This window comes from Rana temporaria, chromosome 9 (genome assembly GCF_905171775.1).
Source record: "Rana temporaria chromosome 9, aRanTem1.1, whole genome shotgun sequence".
Classification (NCBI taxonomy): Eukaryota; Metazoa; Chordata; class Amphibia; order Anura; family Ranidae; genus Rana; species Rana temporaria.
Window position 1 is genome coordinate 134,058,184 of NC_053497.1, and position 22,306 is coordinate 134,080,489.

The window sequence follows — 22,306 nt, forward strand, 5'->3', positions numbered from 1 at the left end:
ATGGCATGGCACAGTGGCGACAATTAATGGCATGGCACAGTGGTGATAATTGATGGCATGGCACAGTGGTGACAAATGATGGCATGGCACAGTGGCGACAATTGATGGCATGGCACAGTGGCGACAATTGATGGCATGGCACGGTAGTGACAATTGATGGCATGGCACAGTGGTGACAATTGATGGCACAGTGGCTGCGTTTGATGGCACAGTGGCGACAATTGATGGCATGGCACAGTGGTGACAATTGATGGCATGGCACAGTGGTGACAATTGATGGCATGGCACAGTGGTGACAATTGATGGCATTGCACAGTGGTGACAATTGATGGCATGGCACAGTGGTGACAATTGATGGCATGGCACAGTGACGACAATTGATGGGCACAGTGCTGGGAAAAAATTTTAAATTAAAAGTCAGCAGCTGCTAACACTTACCTGTCCTAGTCGCCAGCGATGTCGGCCCCCGCCGAGACCGTTTCTCGATCCTGGCAGCTCCAGGTGCACACCATCCACAGTAAGGGAAACAGGCACATGTGCAAGCAGCGCGGCGCTTTGTGAATGGGCCGGCTGCTTTCTGGGATACACACAGTTCCCAGAATGCAGCGCGCCCCATTCACAAGAAGAAACCGAGTGTAGGACGAGGAAGAGAATCCACCGCGGAGGATGAAAAGGCAGATTCGGGACTTCCGCATAGCAACAGCTATTTAGGGTAAGTAAAAAAAAAATATTTTTCATTTTTTTTTTTTTTTGGAGGAAATTTTTTTTTCAGGGTGGAACTCCACTTTAACGTGGAGCTCTTGTGCTAAAAATATTGTTCTCGCTCTGACGTTTGTAGCAATATGTTACCATAGGCGTGCCCACAGGGTGAAAACGTTGACCTGGCAAAGTGGCTACCAGAAACATAGGCCCGGATTCACAAAGCACTTACGCCGACGTATCTCGAGATACGCTGCGTAAGTGTAACTATGCACCGTCGTATCTATGCGCCGTGGCCACAATCTGAGATACGTCTAAAAATAGGCTTCCTACGACCGACGTAACTTGCCTACGCCGTTGTATCGTGGGCGCATATTTACGCTGGGCGCATTTGCCGCTCCTATTGATTTTCTATGCACATATGCAAATGAGGGAGATACGCCGATTCACGAACGTACTTGCGCCCGGCGCATAATATACGCGGTTTACGTAAGTCGTACGTCCGGCGTAAAGTTATTCCCCATCTATGAGGCGCAACCCATGCAAAGGTATGGACCAGGGAACACAAGCCGTCGTATTTTACGTCGTTTACGTAGTACGTGAATAGGGCTGGGCGTAGGTTACGTTCACACCGTAGGCAGTGATTCGACGTATGTTAGCCAGTTGTTTCGACGTGATTGTACGCATGCGCACTGGGATACGTCCACGGGGCGGCGCATGTGCCGTTCGTATTAAGTACTTGTCTGGCACTCGGCCCAGCATTTGCATGGGGTCACGCCTCATTAGCATGGCTCACGCCCACTTCCACCTACGCCGGCTTACGCCGAGGAAACCCAGCGCAGTTTGGGAGGCAAGTGCTTTGTGAATTCTGTGCTTGCCTCTCTGCGCTGCATCGGCATAGCGTATATTAGATACGCTACGGCGGCATAAATATGCGCCGATGTATGGGAAATCTCTGTAATGGGACAGGGATGGTAAAAAATTATAAGCGACGCCCCCCCCCCCCACAGTTGCAGAATGCCAACCGCCCACATACTGGAAGCAGTGCGGGCGATTTATGGGGGCGCTAAACTAATTTGCCTAACAGTGTCAGTGCTTACACCCTGCAAAGTGCTTCCCCTAGGCCTGGGCCTTGTTGGCCTAGGCCAGGATACAGCATTGGTATGAATACTTTTTCGAGGCACTGTACATGTGCGGTCAGCTAAAGACCTCTATGCCCATTACCAGAATTAAAGGAGTTGTTAAGGAATTTTTTTTTTTTTGCTGAAATGACTGTTTACAGGGTATATAGACATAATAGTTAACTGATTCCTTTTAAAAATTATTAAAAATAGATACAAAATCAATCATATAATGTACCTGCAGTTTCTAGTTTTGTTTTTGTATGTTGTTTACTGCTTCTGTGATGTATAGAGCCACAGAGCCAATACAGGGCAGTGATGGTTTGGAAAACAAAACTGATTGGTGCTGAGGGGTTTTAGACACACAGTAATCACACCTCCTTGATTAGTGACCACAGAGAGAAAGCTCCCAGTACTGTGGTCATCAGGAAACAGACAACCAGGAAGTGTGGAGACCAGAGAAGAATTACAGCAACTTGAGAGCAAAAACGAACAATGAGGACATGAAAACAGCACTGTGTTAAGGTATTAAGATAAAAAAAAAATCCTTTACAAACCCTGAGACTGGTAATTGAATTGTACCTGAAGTTCAGGGCAGGGAAAGTTTGATCACCTGTTGAGTAAACCTCCCATCAATTTCCAAGCATCATTTGAATAAACACAACCACCTTACTGTCTCCATTGTCAGGTAGATGGGTGTTACCATAACAGAAACTCCTGTTTTTCCTTCTGATTATGCAGTGCGTCATAGGCAGTCCTGAATGGATCCCAACATATGTTTATTGCCCATGTCGCTATAAATACTTTGCTCATTTATATTTGTACAACAGAAGCACAACTGGGCTGGGACAGTATAAACATTAGTGTGCATCAGTGGGTAGATTTTGGTAGGCCAATATAGTGAGTTCCTTAACAGCAAAAGTAACACTGATTACAATAAGCAAAGTTAAAGAGTATATTATTATTGAAATCTAAATGTATAAAGTGTAACAAGTACACAATGCAAAGATCACTCTACACCTCAGGGCTCGAGAAATCCCAGGTGCCAGGTCATTATGGTGGCTTGAAATTGCGTTCTGGCGCCTGGGCTTTTGTCAGTTCATTCACTGTTGCAGGGATGCACAGTTTGTATCGCCCAATGCCAGGGACATGCAGTTCCAGGTGCCGGGCAGGTCATTTCTTTTTCTACATTTGCCCACAGTAAGGCTCACTTGTCAGGTGGCTCCACTTCCACCTGATTGCTTCCACACATGCGGGTAAAGTGCCCCACGTCCATATTTACTAGACGTACTCATGGGCATGGACTGATGTTCATATTTTATACATGCCTCCTATTACCTGCAGCCACTAAAATTGCATATAATGTCAAATGGGTGGAGCATGCTGGGGAAATGGACAAATGACGATTGGCACAAGGTACTGAAATCATGTAAACTGGTTTCTTTGACACTCTCTTACAAACTCACCCATGTATATGCTCTGCATAGATCTTACCTGATCCCCATTCGTCTATCCAAATACCTTCCCTAGATGTGGCAATACTAACGCCAGTGGTGGAACTACCAGGGTCACAACAGTTGCACTTGCGACTGGGCCCTGGTGTTCCGCCACTGTGGGGGGCCCCAAGATCCCCCTGCACCTAGATTTGGGAAGTGAACTACTAGCCACAGGAAGATAACGCCATATGCAGGCACCACAGAACTGCCGATCGCCTCCTCCCACCTCCCTCCATTGCATAGTAAACTGCAACAGTAGTAATCTAAGATTCAGGGGAAGATGCTGTGGGCACAGACTGCCATCATTGTTCAGGTGAGTGGCCATGGGGTGAAAGTGTGGGGGGGGGGGTACAGAGATGTGCTGGGGGTTGAAGGTGCACATCAAGTGGGTACAGTGGGTACAGAGCAGATATGTGTTAGGCTCCTTTCACACTGGTGGAAACTGACAGATCCCCCACTGAGCAAGTGAATTTTGCTGAAGCGTGAAGGGCATTAAGGGTTTGCAGGGTGCCAAGTGTGGTTTACGATGGTGTTCTGGAGGGATACAGAGGGTGCTGGGAGGTGAACATGTTATTGTGGTAGGGTGACCACATTTCCAAACTACCATTCAGGGACACCTCCCTTCTCAAAAATCAGCTTGTGCTGTAACGAATCACAGCACAGTGATTGGACACAAGAGGCGGGATTTAGGATTTCTCCAATCACAAGCAGGGGGCGGGGATTGTGCTCCTCCAGGCATTCCCGGCCAGGACAAGTACTGTCAGTGAGTAAAGCGGTGATGTGGCGGTCTTTTTTTTCATTCCTGGAATGTCCTGGAATGAAGGTGCCCGGGACAGACCTGCAAAATACGGAACTGTCCCGGGCAGTCCGGGACACGTGGTCACCCTATATTGTGGGGGGTGGGTAAGGAGTTGTGAGGGGTGCAGAAATGTGCGGCAGAGTGCATAGATGTGCTGAGGGTTGTTGAGGTGTGCTGGGGACTGTAGAGGATGCTGGGAGGTGCAGAGGTGTATGTGTGTGTGGGAGGGTGATGTGGAGGTGTGCTGAGGGTTACAAAGACTTGCTGGGCTTATGGAGGCATACTGGGGGATAAAGAGGATTCTAGGAGGTGCAGAGGTATGTGGGGGGTGCATGGGTGTGCTGGGGGAGGGGGTACAGAGGATGCTGGGAGCTGCAGAGGTGTGTGTAGGAGATGCAGTGATGTGCAAAGTGGTGTGCTGGGGGTATAGAGATGTGCTAGGGGTACTACGCGCCATTATCAATATTAACTGCATTCTCCAAACCAATAAACAATGTAAAGGAAGGAAACCAAAGTGAAGAAGAATAAAGAAATCCTATCTTTAGAAACAGCACTGGGGCAATGAATTCAGTATTGTATTTGCAGAAGGGGGGTCATATTGCGGCTGTTTGTCACAGTATCCAGACTCATATCTGATATACAAGTCTACTCTAAACTACGTCTGATGCTGAATTTATTTTTGTAATTGACCCGCCTAAGGTAGGAAGTCTGCTCTGCCTGATAAGATTGGCAACACAGAATTGAAGGTAGCTCAGGAGCTGCAATATTATGGAATATGTACGCCGTATTTCTGGACATTTAAAAAAAAAAATCCCAAATTCTGCAACACCAACAGTAAATGCTTCCAGTACCCCACTGTAAGTTTAAAGGTTAGGTGAGGACAGAACTTGAAGTGGGGAAGTTTTAATTGTTGTCTGTGTGTCCCTGCTGCCCCACTCTGTTCTGGTGACCATTGTCCCTGAAATAGAAAGCAAGGGGAACTCATAACAAGAAGAGAGGAGAAATCATCCAATGGGGACACATGTTCTGACAACCAGTGCCGGCACAAGGTCATTCAGTGCCCAGGGCGAAGATGGCAAATTGCACCCCCCTCACTGGGTGTAAAGAAAGCGTCAGTAGGAATCAACTATGTTTCCTGTGTGCGCTGCTTTTTTACTGCAGATCGGTTTGTTCTTTTTTCAGGGAAAATCAAAAAGCAATCATCCCCTCTGTAAAGAGCCCTGTATTGATTATCAGCTCAGGGCAACATGTCATTTGCCACTGTCACATGCTGCCAGATGCAACGTGTCAGTCATCACCATCACCTGCTGCCAGATGCAACGTGTCAGTCATCACCATCACCTGCTGCCAGATGCAGCGTGTCAGCCATCACCATCACCTGCTGCCAGATGCAGCGTGTCAGCCATCACCATCACCTGCTGCCAGATGCAGCGTGTCACTTGCCAACATCACCTGGTGCCAGATGCCACGTGTCATTTACCACCGTCACATGGTGCCAGATGCCATGTGTCAGTCATCACCATTACCTGCTGCCAGATGCAGAGTGTCACTTGCCATCATCACCTGGTGCCAGATGCCAAGCGCCATTTACCACCATCACCCGCTGCCAGATGCCACGTGTCAGTCATCACCATCACCTGCTGCCAGATGCAGAGTGTCACTTGCCATCATCACCTGGTGTCAGATGCCAAGCGTCATTTACCACCATCACCTGCTGCCAGATTCAGAGTGTCACTTGTCACTTGCCACCATCACCTGCTGCCAGATTCAGAGTGTCACTTGTCACTTGCCACCGTCACCTGCTGCCAGATGCCACATGTCATTTACCTCAATCACCTGCTGCCAGATGCAGCGTGTCACTTGACACCGTCACCTGTTGCCAGATGCCACGTGTCATTCGCCACCATTACCTGCTGCCAGATGCCACATGTCATTCGTCACCGTCACCTGCTGCCAGATGCCATGTGTCATTTACCACCGTCATCTGCCAGATTCCACTTGTCACTTGCCATTAATAGCTTGACTCTCTCCTTCCCCTTCAGTTGGGCATGCTGGGGGCTGCAGTTTCCCTCTAAGGCCTTGTACTCACGGCAGGACATGTCCGATGAAAACGGTCTGCAGACCGTTTCCATCGGACATGTCTGGCCGGGGACTGCCCGGGGACTTCTGTTCGATGGCTATACACACCATCGAACAGAAGTCCGCGCGTAAACAATACGCGGGGCGTGTCCGCGGTGTCGCCGCGTCGATGACGCGGTGTTGCCGCGACAATGACGCAGCGACGTGGGCGGCCCGCCTTTAAAATGCTTCCACGCATGCGTCGAAGTCATTCGACGCATGCGAGGGATGGCGGGCGGCAGGACATGTACGGTAGGTCTGTACAGACGACCGTACATGTCCGGGCGGACAGGTTTCCAGCGGACTGTTTTAAAGCAAGTCCAGGAAACAGTTGTCCGCTGGAAACCTGTCCGATCCGCCCGAAAATGGTCCGCTCGGGCCAACACACGGCCAAACATGTCTGCTGAAACTGGTCTGCGGACCAGTTTCAGCAGACATGTTTGGTCGTGAGTACGGGGCCTTAGACTTGCAATGGGCCAGTCCCCAGGACTATATATCCCATGATCCTCCTTTGTGCTCCTTTTTTCTTCTGCCCTTTCTTCTGCCCAAAAGGAAGGAGAGGGTGCGACTCCCCGCTCCTGAGTACAGCAGCATGAGAAGAGGAAAGAAGATCTGGGCAAAATGGGCAGAAAACAGAGCCCTCTCCTGTACAGCGACGTCTCGAGGGGAGCGGTGGGGGGCAGCACAGTATTTCCTCTTCAGACCGGCTCGCCGCACTTATCATTTGCCGGCAGGGAGAACATGCAGGAGGGGGGTCCGCAGCAACTGGGCTTCTGTGCCCCTCCCCCTCTGCCTTTGCTCCTGGCACCCGCCTAGGATCGGACATGATTATAGCTATTAGCGGCACCGGCGGCTAGTTTATACAGTCACACACAGTTGAGCCTCAGCATGTTTTTCTTTTTCATTTCAGTGATGACTCCGCACATTAAACCTTTTAGGATTTGTAGTCCACCTTAACCACTTGCCGTCGCCGCACCGTCATTATACGTCCACAAGGTGGCTCTCCTAGGCGAGACCACGTAAATGGACGTCCTGCCTTTTAGCCGCCACTAGGGGCGCACGTGCGCCGCCGGAGGCGCGCGCGCGCGCCCCCCGCTCGCCCCCGACTCCCGTGCGTGTGCCCGGCGGGCGCGATCGCCGCCGGGCACACGCGATCGCTCGGTACAGAGCGGGGAACGGGAGCTGTGTGTGTAAACACACAGCTCTCGTTCCTGTCAGCAGGGGAAATGCTGATCTTCGGTTCATACAATGTATGAACAGAAGATCAGTGTTTCCCCTAGTGAGGCCACCCCCCCCCCCTCACAGTAAGAACACACCCAGGCATACTTAACCCCTTCCCCGCCCCCTAGTGTTAACCCCTTAACTGCCAGTGGCATTTTTATAGTAATCTAATGCATTTTTATAGCACTGATCGCTATAAAAATGCCAATGGTGCCAAAAATGTGTCAAAAATGTCCGAAGTGTCCGCCATAATGTCGCAATACCGAAAAAAAAAATCGCTGATCGCCGCCATTACTAGTAAAAAAAAATATTAATAAAAATGCCATAAAAATACCCCCTATTTTGTAAACGCTATAACTTTTGCGCAAACCAATCAATAAACGCTTATTGCGATTTTTTTTACGAAAAATATGTAGAAGAATACGTATCGGCCTAAACTGAGGAAAAAAAAATTTTTTTATATATTTTTGGGGGATATTTATTACAGCAAAAAGTAAAAAATATTAATTTTTTTCAAAATTGTCGTTCTATTTTTGTTTATAGCGCAAAAAATAAAAAACGCAGAGGTGATCAAATACCACCAAAAGAAAGCTCTATTTGTGGGAAAAAAAGGACGCCAATTTTGTTTGGGAGCCACGTCGCACGACCGCGCAATTGTCTGTTAAAGCGACGCAGTCCCGAATCGCAAAAAGTACTCTGGTCTTTGGGCAGCAATATGGTCCGGGGGGTAAGTGGTTAACATATTGGACATTGTATTTTATGGGATAAATAGGGCTTTAATTTGGTAGCAAAAAATACAGTGCCTGGAAAAAGTATTCACACCCCTTGACATTTTCCACATTTTGTCATATTGCAACCAAAAACGTAAATATATATGTTATTGGGATTTTATGTGATAGACCAACACAAAGTGGCACATCAAGTTTTTTTGGGGGATGTCTCTACCAGCTTTGCATATCTAGAGTGTGAAAAAGAAAAATGGCTTAAGCTCTGTCCCATTGGATTTAATTTAAGTCTTGCCACAGATTCTCAATTGGATTTAGGTCTGGACTTTGACTTGGCCATTCTAACACATGAATATACTTTGATCTAAACGATTCTATTGTAGCTCCGGCTGTATGTTTAGGATCATTGTCCTGTTGGAAGGTGAACTTCCACCCCAGTCTGGAGTCTTGTGCAGACTTTAACATGTTTTCTTCTAAGATTGCCCTGTATTTGGCTCCATCCATCTTCCCATCAATTCTGACCAGCTTCCCTGTCCCTGCTTAAGAAAAGCATCCCCACAACATAATGCTGCCACCACCATGTTTCACGGTGGGGATGGTGTGTTCAGGGTGATGTGCAGTATTCGTTTTCTGCCAAACATATGGGGTTATTTACGAAAGGCAAATCCACTTTGCACTACAAGTGCACTGAAAGTGCACTTGGAAGTGCAGTCACTGTAGATCTAGGGGAAGATCTGAAATGAGGGGAAGTTCTGCTGATTTTATCATCCAATAATGTGCAAGCTAAAATGCTGTTTTTTATTTTTCTTGCATGTCCCCCTCAGATCTACAGTGACTGCACTTCCAAGTGCACTTGCAGTGCAAAGTGGATTTGCCATTTGTAAATAACCCCCATAGCGTTTTGCTTTTAGACCAATATGTTCAATTGGGATATTTTTTTTATAACCTAACCCTGCTTTTAACTTCTCCACAACTTTATCCCTGACCTGTCTGGTGGGTTCCTTGGCCTTCATGACGCTGTTTGTTCACTAAGGTTCTTTAACAAACCTCTGAGGGCTTCACAGAACAGCTGTATTTATACTGAGAATAATTTACACATAGGTGGACTCTACTAATTAGGTGATTTCTGAAAGCAATTGGTTCCACTGGATTTTAGTTAAGGGTAGCAGTGTAAAGATTACTAAATACAAATGCACGCCACACTTTTGAGCTTATTTATAAAACATTTTGAAAACCATTTATCATTCTCCTTGCACTTCACAATTATGTGCCACTTTCTGTTGGTCTATAACATAAAATCCCAATAAAATACATTTACATTTTTGGTTGTAACATGTGGAAAATTTCAAGGGATATGAATACTTTTTCAAGGCACTGTATATGTAACACTAATATAAGTGATAAACTGCGCCAATAGTGTGAACAAGCAACAAAGTGTCAGTGCTCAAAGATATAGTCTCTGAACCCCAAATTAAACATTGAATAGGGGTAAAAAATTGATCAGCATAAAGGAAATAGTATAATAGTCCCAATACAGTGATGAGGGATCACGGTGGACCCCAAAAACAGGATGAACGAACACCACCGTGCAAATTACTTCTTGTGAGGAGACCACCACCTAATGGAAAGCCGCTTACCGCAACCAAGGGGTTAGTATGCCTATAGACAAATCCATCCAGGGGATGCAAGCCAAAAAGGGTTCCACGAACAGAAAAACCAGGTATGATCGCTTCCTTGCAGATGAAAAGGTCCTCGATCCGTAAAAAAGAAAACGGACCAATAGTGTAACTCCATATAAAATGTATAAAAAAAAGGACGAAAACGTACTTACAGCAAGTATCGTAATTAAAAGCATGTACAAGTTGGCGGCCGGCACTATAGGAGCAATTCCTCCAAACGTAACAAACGTGGTGACGTCAGTGTGCGCCGTCCCAGACGCGTTTCGTCATCAAGTAGACGTTATCAATGTAACACTACCCCCGCAGGAGCCACTGGTAGTTTTGGGTCCTCTGCTCTGGTCTAGCCCTATGTAAGACCTCACCCTTGTTGACACCACCAGAATACCTTGTCTGGGAACACCCACAGATGCACAAAAATTATTCACACTACCATTTAGAAGATAAGCAGACTGTATTGGCAGATCACAAAATATAACAAAGCAAACTGGCACATAAAATGCAATACACATGAACACAACAGTAATGGTACAATATACTCCAACAAGGATACTTCTAAAGTCAAATACCTGATTATACTGTAACACAAGGAACATAAATGGTAGCTCTCCGTATGAGACGTTACACCTCAAGTGATCAGTGAGAATACCAAGAGGTGGAGAATGTCACTTGAGAGCTCTCCAACAAAGGCTAGGTTTAAGCCTTCACACTTAAACTCTACAATAGAACCCAGTTCTGCCCTCAGGATAGAGTTACACAGGCAAGTCTGTATGATAAACTTCTGACGGTTACTATGAGGCCCTTTAAAACAGTTGGCGCACCATGTGATGAGGATGAATCAAAGTGTGGCGTTCAACAGCAGTATATTATACAGGTTAAATTAGGCACACACTTTTCACTTGCTCAGTCCTTGCACTTGTGTTTATGTTTTATTGAGGGGGATTTAACTTGGATGGGCGATGGGAACTTATGAGATGCCCAAGTGATCAAAAAGTTAAAGTTGGGACTACTATATACATCCACAGTATATACACTCTCCTCTTCTCATCCTGCACTTCCTTGCTTGCAGAGTATCACACCTCACTCCTCCAGCACATCACTTCCTTGCACTCTCCGGACTAGCTAGTACTGTAGGCCTGACACTGGCTCAGCCACTAAAGCAGATGCCCATTACAGGCAGGGACCACAGGCCACTATTGTGTAGCAAAATAGAAAGTTCCAGTGCTAGCTGTCCCTGTGGCTACTGCTCCCAGCACCACCTATTCAGGCACTGCCAGCCCTCCTGGCTGCAGCTGCCCTTTTCCACTGCCCATGCCACCACCATCCTCCAGACTGGCTCTGCACCCATCCCAGACTGCTGCATCTCATTCCTCTCTGGCGTGCCTCCCAGTCCTTCCGATGTTGTGTACACTCACCAGCCCTCTTTGCTGCCTTTGTGGAACTCCTGGAGACTTGCCTGACAGTGTTCTCCCACTGTCTTCTCTTGCTCCTCCTGTGCCTCCTGGTCAGGACACCTCAGTAGGTTGTAAGAGGGTTCTGTCCACCCAGGCTTAAGGTCACCCCCCCTCCCCTCCAGACTGGGGAGGTCCCTCAAAATCCCTGACAGCTTAACATTCCATCTCCATCTTCCACCCAATCCAACTCCTCCCCAACTCCACCCAAAAACTGTAGCTGCTGACTTTTATTAATCGGACACTCACCTGTCCTAGGTTCCAGTGATGCAGGCGTACGAAGCCCTGCTCGTCTCGCCCTCCTATCTGCGGCACCGGCTTTGTAAGTGTGAACGCCCGGCTATGGCTTCACAGCCGGGCACGCACTGCACATGTGCGAGACGCACTTCGCACCAGGATTGGTCGGGCAATCATCTGGGAACTGTGACGTGTCCCAGATGATTGCCTAGAGGGAGGGGGGAGAGGTGAACTTCCTTCCGGTAACGTGGTGCCCCGGGAGGAAGTGGGAGCTGGAACCCTCTAAAAAGAGGGTTTACACCCCCCCCAAATGACATGCCAAATGTGGCATGTCAGGGGGTCACCTTCCTCTAAAGTGGAAGTTCCATTTTTGGGTGGAGCTCCGCGTTAAAAATCTCCACATGCAAAGTTAAAAAAATTCTACAGGTTGCATGTTGTGAGTTATAGAGGAGGTCTACGGCTAGAATTATTGCTCTTGTGCTAATGATCATGGTGATGCCTTACATGTGTGGCTTAAACACCGCTTTTCACGTATGCGTTCGCTTCTGCACAGCAGCTCGGCGAGGTGGGGCAGTTAAAAAAAAATAGTAAATGTAAACATCCCTTGTAATAGAAAAAAGCATGACAGGTCCTCTTAAATATGAGATCTGGGGTCAAAAAAGACCTCCGATGTCATATTTAAACTAAGATGCAATAAAAATATAAAAAAATATTGTTTGGAAAAAAAAAGTCCCTTTAAGAGCTATGGGCGTAAGTCACGCTTTGACGTCACTTCCACCCTTGCAATGGTATAGAGCCGGAATGGCGGCCATCTTCCCCTCACTCATCCCCATACCACAGAGGGGAGAGGATGCGATCGCCTCCACCGCTGACGGCGTCTCCAGTAAGCAGCGGAGGGCACCAGAGCATGGCGGGAGGGGGGTGCCCTCTCCTGCCCCCGATAAAAGTGACCTAGCGACAAATCCGCCACTGAGACCACTTTTCTCTAAAAGCGGACTGCCCTGCCAAAGAAGAGGATACTGGGGTTATGGCAGCTAGCTGCTGCCATAGCAACGATATTCCTCTTTTTTTTTCATGTTGTATCCTCCCCAATAGGGAGACTCTTCACTATGAATGCTTTTGTTTAGATGAGAAAGATTGTATAACTGGAAATGTATGTTTGTAGGCATCATATGAGCTCTATGATATGGATTGTTACCTGCTTGAAACTTGTGTAACATCACTGTTTACGTCTCCCTTTTATTATTATTTATCTTTGTTTTTTCGCTCTATGTTTGTTTACTACATAATGTAACCATCTAATTGCTGTCCTGATTTGCTTGATCATATCTTAATAAATCCTTTGTAAAAGAAAGTCTTAAATAGGAGTTTGTGTTCTTTAGAAAGTAGCAACATCCTGAGTAGAAAAGCTTGTCCTCTGCCAGCATATAGCAGAGTGACATTCTTGCTTAAAGCAGTTGTATACCCGCAATTTTTTTTTTTTTTTACATCTGTAAGGCAAAAGCCATAATGAGCTAGTGATTGGCTGGAGCGGCGATGTCGTCACTCCCGCGCATGCAAGGTCCGGCGGCTGCTGGCCCTTTAGCCGAGGATCCCCGCTGCGCCTGCGCCGCTACAATCAGCGGCGCATTGCGAGGGGAATATCTCCTAAACCGTACAGGTTTAGGAGATATTCTTTATACCTACTGGTAAGCCTTATTATAGGCTTACCTGCGCTACGTCGGCGTAGCGTATATTCGCTGTATGTGAATCTGGGCCATAGTTTTTTGGAGAGAAAACTGTTTCGAGAATATACAAAAAAAAACACAAAATTAAGCCCACTTTTTTTGTATCATGTGAAAGATGATGTTACGCCGAGTAAATAGATACCTAACATGTCACGCTTTAAATTGCGCACACTTGTGGAATGGCGCCAAACTTCAGTACTTAAAAATCTCCATTGGCATCGCTTTAAAATTGTTTACGGATTACATGTTTAGAGATACAGAGGAGATCTAGTACTAGAATTATTGCTCCCACTTTAACATTCGTGGCGAAGGTTACCAATGTGTATCTGGCTCTGATAGTAGCCAGTGCCTCACCAGCCACTGACCTCACTGCATGCCATTTTGTAATGGGAACTACATGTCCCACGATGCATTGCTTCAGCAGTTCTGGTTGCTCAGTCTGAGTGGTGCTGTACACTGGATTACAGGAGCTTCCCCTTTTGGGTGGAGCTCCACTTTAAAGTGATATTAAAGTATTCTAAACCCACAAAAGTAAAATCCGTCTGTAGATGCAGTACTACTCACTGTGGAATCTAAGGGGTTAATCCTCTGTATTGTGTAAAAAGGATGTTTGATCCTGTCTTCTCCAATTCTCCCCTTCTTCCACTGCCCCCAATCCATATGCTGATAGAACAGAGCCTTGGGGGCACTCTGCACATGCTCGCTGGTGTGTGTTGTCAGAGAGTTTTTTTATTTTCTTGGGAGAGTGCATGTGATCAGCACAGGGCCAATCAGCACTGTCCAGAGGGTCGGGGATCCTGCAGCCTGATAGGACAGTCAGAGGAGAATGAAAACTCCTCCTACAAGCTTTAACCAGACACTGATAGAAGTCACAAGATGAGAAAGGGTAGCAGTTTATATTTCCATGTCCTGTGTACTGTGGGAGACCAGCTATAGTTGTAGGGTTTAGTCAGGGATGCTCCTCAGAAATTTACTTACAAGGGGCAATTACCCTGGTCAATTGTTAGAGATCCATTGATTTCTCCCTAAGCTTGGCCTGGTTGTACTTCTCTCTTCTACCACTAGGTGGCCGGGTAACTTGGTGGTACTAGATATGAGAAGGACAACTTAAAGGGGGGTTCAAGTCATTTTTTATGTTTATTAAAAGTCAGCAGCTACAAAAAGTGTAGCTGCTGGCTTTTAATAAACATACACTCACCTGCTCCACGTTCCAGGCCGGGGCTCCACGTTCCAGGCCAGGGCTCCGCTCCTCTCCCCTCTTTCCGGCCGGCGTCTTCATTCCAAGTGTGGGCACCCGGCTGTGACAGCTTTCAGCTTCACGGCCGGACACCCACTGCACATGCGCGAGCGTCACTGCGCATGCGCGAGCGGTGCTGCGCCATCCAATTGGACAGGCGATCGCCTGGGACCTGTCACGTGTCCCAGGCGATCGCCTACAGGGAGGGGCAGCAGAAAGGCGATTAGACTATTCGCCTTAGCAGCCTCTCGGCGGAAGGAGGAAGTGGGACAGGAAGTTCAACTCCTCCTGAAGCCCCCACTCCCCCCCCAAAAAAATTACATGCCAAATGTGGCATGTAAGGGGGCGAGGAGTGGATTAAGCGGAAGTTCCACTTTTGGGTGGAACTCCGCTTTAAGATCAGGTTATGGGGTATCTCAGCCAATGGGCAGGGGTTTTATTGAATCCCTTGGCCTGCTGGGAGAACCTATATATTCGGGTGGAGTCAGGTGATCTATGCTCTGTGCCACCCAGACGGCTTGCTGGGGCCTTTCCCTGCACGGCTGTCCTCCTATTGAAGTCTTGGTGTCTGCTATTTAAATCTGCAACTACTTAAGGGTATCCTAACCCTCTTTCCCCCAGAAATACAAAGGGACTGTTAGGAGAAATAAAACCTCTTTTACATCCAAGAAGTGTCTGGTGCCCAATAACTTTGTCCACCTTGCACCCACTATGCCTCACAACCCACCACATACAGAAGAATGTCTGCTATCTTTGGCTTGGAAAGGTCTCATTAGACTGGACAAGGCCAGAGACCTTGCTACATAGTGATGGCAGGGTCCTGGGTTTTTAACACTTTAAAGCCTTATTTAAAAAAAAAAAAGCAAAGTGGTCCCTTGCTTCCTCTTCTGGAGTCCCCCCATCGGTGCTCTCCACTCCTTCTTCCTGTTGGTGTTCCTATAGTAAGCCGTGTGCCAGGGGGGGCATCCATGCAGGCGGGCTTCTGAGCCAGGCTGTGTGCATCCATAGACACACACACACACACACAGCATTGCTCAGACACTTGCCCCCCCCCCCCCAGCTTTCTCCTTATAGGATTTCACTGAAAGCAGTGAGAGCCAAAGTCCCCCGCTGCTGCCTGTGCCTCTGAGCAGCTGGGACAGTGCTGGATCGCTAACAGGACGCGGGTAAGTGTTTGGGGGTGAAGCTGAGCACATTTATTACTGGAAAGGAAAGCCCAGAGTGAAAAGGAAAAATAGCAGAGGGCTGGGCATGACAGGGTTAACAGGGTATAAACAAATTGGAAAGGTTTTACCTGATAAAGGGGAGCCTGGGGAAGGAGGGGTCAGAGGAGTAAAATGAGCTGGCCCCTCCCCCTCAGCATCAGAGAAGCGTGGAGGAACAAGCTTGCCACCCACCCTCCCTCTTTGTTTTCTTTTTTTCAATGTATCTTTTTCCACAGATCGCTGTGTCCTCAGGATGTCGTGGCAGTTGGCGGGTGTTGGTCTTTGCGGGTGAATGAAGAAACGTTCGGAACCCGTCAGTGGTATGGGTCCCAATGGTGGTATTCCAGCTAACGGTGGTTTAGCTGGAATTTGGTTAACGGGTGCCCTGCGGTCAGTTGGTTGTCTCTGAGCCAGTATGTCGGCTAAAGACCTAATATCATATATAAAAGGTACCGCAGTGCATTTACTAAACAGATGGTATGTGGAGTGCATGCAAAGACCAACGCGAAGATCAGATGTTTTTTATGGTTTTGTTCATTTAAATTTATTGGTTAACCACTTAAGACCCGGACCATTATGCAGGTTAAGGACCTTGACCCTTTTTGTGATTTGGCACTGCATCGCTTTAACTGACAATTGCGCAGTCGTACGACGTGGCTTCTAAACGAAATTGGCGTCCTTTTTTTCCCACAAATAGAGCTTTCTTTTGGTCTTATTTGATTACCTCTGCGGTTTTTATTTTTTGCACTATAAACAAAAATAGAGCGCGAATTTTGAAAAAAAATGCAATATTTTTTACTTTTTTCTATAATAAATCACCCCCAAAAATATATAAAAAACATTTTTTTTCCTCAGTTTAGGCCGATACGTATTCTTCTACCTATTTTTTATCAATTGGTTTGCGCAAAATTTATAGCGTTTACAAAATAGGGGATAGTTTTATGGCATTTTTATTAATAATATTATTTTACTACTAATGGAGGCGATCAGCGATTTTTTTCATGACTGCGACATTATGGCGGACACATCGGACAATTTTGACACATTTTTGGGACCATTGTTATTTTCACAGCGAAAAGTGCTATAAAAATGCACTGATTACTGTGAAAATGACAATTGTAGTTTAGGAGTTAACTAGAGTTGAGCGGACACCTGGATGTTCGGGTTTGGACCCGAACCCAAACTTTAAAAAAAAAGTTTGGGTTCGGGAACCCGAACCCGAACTCCGAACCCCATTGAAGTCAATGGGACACAGACTTTTAGTAGAAAAAAGAAAAATGCGCGGAGGTCCCCCCAAATTCAATAACCAGACACTTTAGGTCTGGTATGGATATTAAGGGGAACCCCCGCCGTCAATTAAAAAAAAATGACGTGGGGTTCCCCCTAAATATCCATAACTAGACCCTTCAGGTCTGGTGTGGATTTTAAGGGGAACTCCACCCCAAATTTAAAAAAAAAATGGCGTGGAGTTCCCCCTAAAATCCACACCAGACCCCTTATCCAAGCACGTTGACCTGGCCGGCCGCAGAAAAGAGGGGGGGACAGAGTGCGGCCCCCCCCTCTCCTGAACCGCACCAGGCCACATGCCCTCAACATTGGGAGGGTGCCCCCCCAAAGCACCTTGTCTCCATGTTGATGGGGACAAGGGTCTCATCCCCACAACCCTTGCCCGGTGGTTGTGGGGGTATGCGGGCAGGGGGCTTATCAGAATCTGGAAGACCCCTTTAACAAAGGGGACCCCCAGATCCTGGCCCCCCCTGTGTGAAATGGTAATGGGGTACACTGTACCCCTACCATTTCACGAAGGAAGTGTAAATAGTATTTTTCAGGAAAAAAAACACACACACTGTAGAACAAATTACTTTATTAATTAAACCAAATAAAAATCCAGCGGTGAAAATAGACGATCGATGCTGCTCCATGCTCCAACGTTGTCTCTATCCAGCGCCGGGTGATGTCTCCAGCGATGGACGATTGGTCCAGCGATGAGAACATCCATCCATTCAGAGCACAGCTCAGCGAATGACGCGCCGATGCTTTGACGTTTCTTTTATAGGGGAGGCGGGCCACAAGTCACGTGACCCCGTCCCGCTCTGAAGCAAGGGGCATGTCTGGGCTGTCCCAGTGACAAAGCAGAGTGTGCGTCAGAGGGGGACGGGGTCACGTGACGCGCCTTATCTGCACGTCAATTATCTACGCCTCTTCATAGGAACGCCTACTCCCCCGCCGGAGTGAGAACCTGGAACCCGGGTGAAAAAGAACTATAAGACGGTATGTACAGCGAAAAAAAAAAAATACCTGTACATGTCAGAAGTATGCTGGATGTAATGGTATATAATTGTTTTAGGGTGAACCTCCGCTTTAACATTACAAGAATATGTCAGTGTGAAAACCACAGGCAGAGATAATTATCAGTGTTAAAAAACAGAAAGCTGTGTTACGGGAATAAACAAATAGGAGAGAAATAAGGGCCTGCCAAGTCATTAAAGGTCAAGATAAAGAGCAATGTGCAAAATGCACTCATGTCGGCCATATATAATTAGAGTTGCCACTTTTTCTTCAAGTCAAACCCGAACACTTTAGCACAGCAATTTTTTTATAGTATAAACTATACATATACACTGCTCAAAAAAATTTAAAGAACACTTTGAAAACATATCAGATCTCAACGGGCAAAAATCTCATGCTGGATATCCATACTGATATGGATTGGGTAATGTGTTAGGAATGAAAGGATGGCACATCATTTGATGGAAATGAAAATTCTCCACCTACAGAGGGCAGAATTCAAAGACACCCCGAAAATGCATGGGATGCATTAAGGTGAAAAAACATGAACCTGTACAACCCCTTTAAGACCTCATGTATATGAGTGCATTTCCCAGACATGGTGAAAATGAGGCATATTTTGACACCTCAGAGGCACAGATGATGTGCACAGCCCACTGCCAGCAGCCTGTCAAAATCAATGACAGGCTGAAATACGATTGCGGCTGTAAGAAGAAAGATTGTGGGTATACATCCCTCCTGGATGCCAAAATGCGCCAATTTGTTACAGTGTATGGTGCTTATTCACTGTTACTAAAATAATGAGTGTAACAAGGGTCCAAGATATTTGAGCTTTCATACCCTTCGGAAGCCATGTAAAGCCTTATGTACCCTAAAGTGTTACTAAACCCAGGACTCTGCATTTACTATATCTGATCTCCCACAGTACACAGAACATGGAAATGCAATTATTTTTGTAAATATAAACTGTTAAACACCTTTCTCATCAGCAGTATATAGCAGTCTTGTGACTTCTATCAGTTCATGGTAAAGCTTGTAGGAGGAGTTTTCATAATGCACTGACTGTCCTATCAGGATCCAGGACCCCTGACCCTCTGTCTGGACAGTGTTGATTGGCCCTGTGCTGATCACATGCACTCTCCCAAGAAAAAAAATAAAAACACTCTAGCAATACACACCAAACTGAGCATGTGCAGCCTGAGCCCAGTAACTCTGTCGTATCCGGACCTGTTTTGGAGTCAATGGAAGAAGGGGAGGATCAGAGAAGACAAGATCAAACAGCCTTTTTACACAATGTAGAGGATTAACCCCTTAGGTTCCACTGTGAGTATAACAAGCATGCTTTACTGCATATACAGACTGATTTTACTGTTGTGGGTTCGGTAACACTCTAAAAACCACCAAATCCAATGCATTTTGTCAAAATTGAAAACATGTTTCCAAAATCTAGATTTCATTATAATAAAAACTTTCTATTCCAGTCATCCCTGGTTAGCGTTTCTTCAGATTTGTTCCAGGTGATTGACTATGAAACTACTGAGTCCTGTGGGACCAGCATAACAGCTGACAACCCCATATTTCATTTAGCACAGGTGCCCTGTAATAATTTCATGTATAGTATACAGTAGTTCATGCTTATATATGATGTACACAGGCCATAGCGACAGCCATAATTACAAATTGGCTTTAGCTTACATTAGAAAGCTATTTTTTTTATGTATGACAAAAAAGAGGAACATTTTTTACTGACTCGTGCAAAGTGTAAATGTTAAAATGAAACTGGCGACGTTTTAGGACTTCTGCTTTCAATGCTGTCTGTGGTCCTGTTGGGGAGATGCGCCTTCATTTTCTGTCCCAATAACAGTTTTTACAGAGACAGATCAGTGGCGGTGCGTCCATAGAGGGCGCAGGAGCGCTGCCCCCTCTCTCTCCTGCACCGCCACTGAAATACAATACATAGATTCATGCATTGCATGAATCTATGTATTGTTGCTGCCGCCCACTATTCAGATGGCCGTCCCCCTGGTGAGTGACCGGCCATCTGAATAACGGCAGCTGGTTGGCTTTGGAAGTGCCTATCAGAGCCAGGCGTCTCTGATAGGCTTTCCGATTACAGCCCTCAGGCTGTAATCGGCTTCCAAATAGTTATCCAGGGGACGCACGGGGGTCCCTGGATAACACTGACAGGCCTCTCAGCCAATCAGGTTCACCGGTTCTGGTTACCGGTAACCTGATTGGCTGAAGCGTCATCGAGGGCGGGTGAAGACATCGAGGGATGGTGGAAGCAGGATGGCTCACCCCAGAAAGGTAAGTATATTAATTCATTTATTTATTTATTAAAATGCTTGTAAAACAACAGCGCAGTCTTACACACATGCCTTGATGCGCTGGCGGGATAAAAACAGAACAGAAAAAGGGGCAGAAACTACATTGATCAAACAAGTAACAATAAAACAATAACAATCAGCAAACAAGAAGATATATAAAACAACATACAAAGTTAAAAATATAAAATTTAGAGCTATTAGAAAGTTTAATATTTAAGTCACCCCGAAAGCCTGGATATATAGCCATGTTTTTAACAATCTCCTAAACTTTAGGAAATCATTCTCAAGTCTTATGTGAAAATGTGAAAGGGCAAGGAGTTCCAGAACTGAGCTCCTTGAACTTCCAGGGTCCTATCACCACATTTGTTTTTGCCAAATTTGGGGATGTTCAACAAAGCCAAATTCTCAGACGCAGCGATCTGGTAGGCACATGTCTGATGAATTTTTCTCTGAGATAGCCCGGTCCAAAACCATGGATGGCCTTATGCACAAGACACTCCGTCTTGAACCAAGCCCGTTGTACTATGGGCAGCCAAGGCCTGTAGGGATGGAGTGATGTGGTCGTACCGGCCCACACCCGTGAGTAGCCTAGCGGCGGCATTCTGAACAAGCTGAAGCATGTGCAAGATGTTCTTAGACACACCCATGTACAGGGCATTGCATTGCATTGCAGTAATCGAGTCGACTACCAACCATTGCATTGACCATAGAGATTTTATCAGAGTCCTCGATAAAGTGAAACGTAGATCTCAGGAGTCTCAAGTGGAAGTGGCATACACTTACCACTTGATTCACCTGGCTATGCAATGCCAACTTAGAATCAAGGATAACCCCCAGGTCCCTGACCTTAGAGACTGGTGCCAGACTCGGTTTAAAAGAGTCAGGCCAGTCGGGAATCTTACTAGGGCAATCATGGTTACTGAAGATCATAGTTTCAGTTTTGGAGCCATTAAGCTTGAGGTAATTGGCTCCCATCCAGGTTCTAATCTCCTCCAAACAAGAGGCAAGATCCACTTGCCTCTCATTGGTCCTGGGGAGGCGAAAGTATATCTGGGTATCATCTGCGTAGACGTGGAAGAGAAGGTTTTGGCGGTGTATGATGTACAACAATGGTCTCATATAGAATGCCGGGCAGGGCATTTTACAGGGCACAGTGGCAGCATTTTACAAGGCACAGTGGCTATAATTGATGGGCACAGTGGCTATAATTGATGGTACAGTGTCTACAATTGATTTTTGATGGGCACAATGGCGACAATTGATGGGCACAGTGGTGACAATTGATGGCACATTGGTAACAATTGATGGCACAGTGGTAACAATTGATGGCACAGTGGTAACAATTGATGGCACAGTGGTGACAATTGATGGGCACAGTGGTGACAATTGATGGCACAGTGGCTGCGTTTGATGGCATGGCACAGTGGTGACAATTGATGGCACAGTGGCAACAATTTATGGCATGGCACAGTGGTGAAAATTGATGGCACAGTGGCTGCATTTGATGGGCACAGTGGCTGCCTTTTATGGGCACAGTGGCTGCGTTTGAAGGGCACAGTGGCTGCGTTTGATGGGCACAGTGGCTGCGTTTGATGGGCACAGTAGCTGCATATGATGGGCACAGTGAGGCTGCAATTGTTTTTTTGTTTTTTTTCGTTTGTTTGTGCCCCCCCCCAAAAAATTTTGAGCACCAGCCACCTCTGCAGAAGGTAATGGTAAATTTCCCGAACTGGGGCCATAGACAGCATTAAACATCTAACAGAGATGGTAACTCTTCTACACTTTATAGGAAAAAGTTTGGCTGGTGTTCCGCTTTAGATCCCTGCTGAATGCAGAAATTGTTTTGCAATCTTTAGAGCAGGTACTAACCACTGCTACCAATAGGGTTGCCACCTTTTCTTCAAGTCAGTCCCGAAAACTTTATCGGCGCACAACAATTATTTTTATAGAATAAACTATACATATATTTTGCAATTAA

At 46.4% G+C, this 22,306-nt stretch overlaps 1 protein-coding gene across 3 annotated transcripts in view; it reads right to left on the reverse strand.

Moving 5' to 3' along the window:
- LOC120914098 (torsin-4A-A-like) overlaps nt 1–22,306 on the reverse strand; it is a 59,624-nt gene that overhangs the window by 27,112 nt on the left and 10,206 nt on the right. Inside the window, exon 2 of one of the 3 annotated variants that reach the window (XM_040324580.1) lies at nt 19,180–19,228. The exons of the other annotated variants lie outside the window; for them this stretch is intronic. The gene's annotated coding sequence lies outside the window, so the exon portion shown is untranslated. The remainder of the gene's footprint in view (nt 1–19,179; nt 19,229–22,306) is intronic. 3 annotated transcript variants of the gene reach the window in all.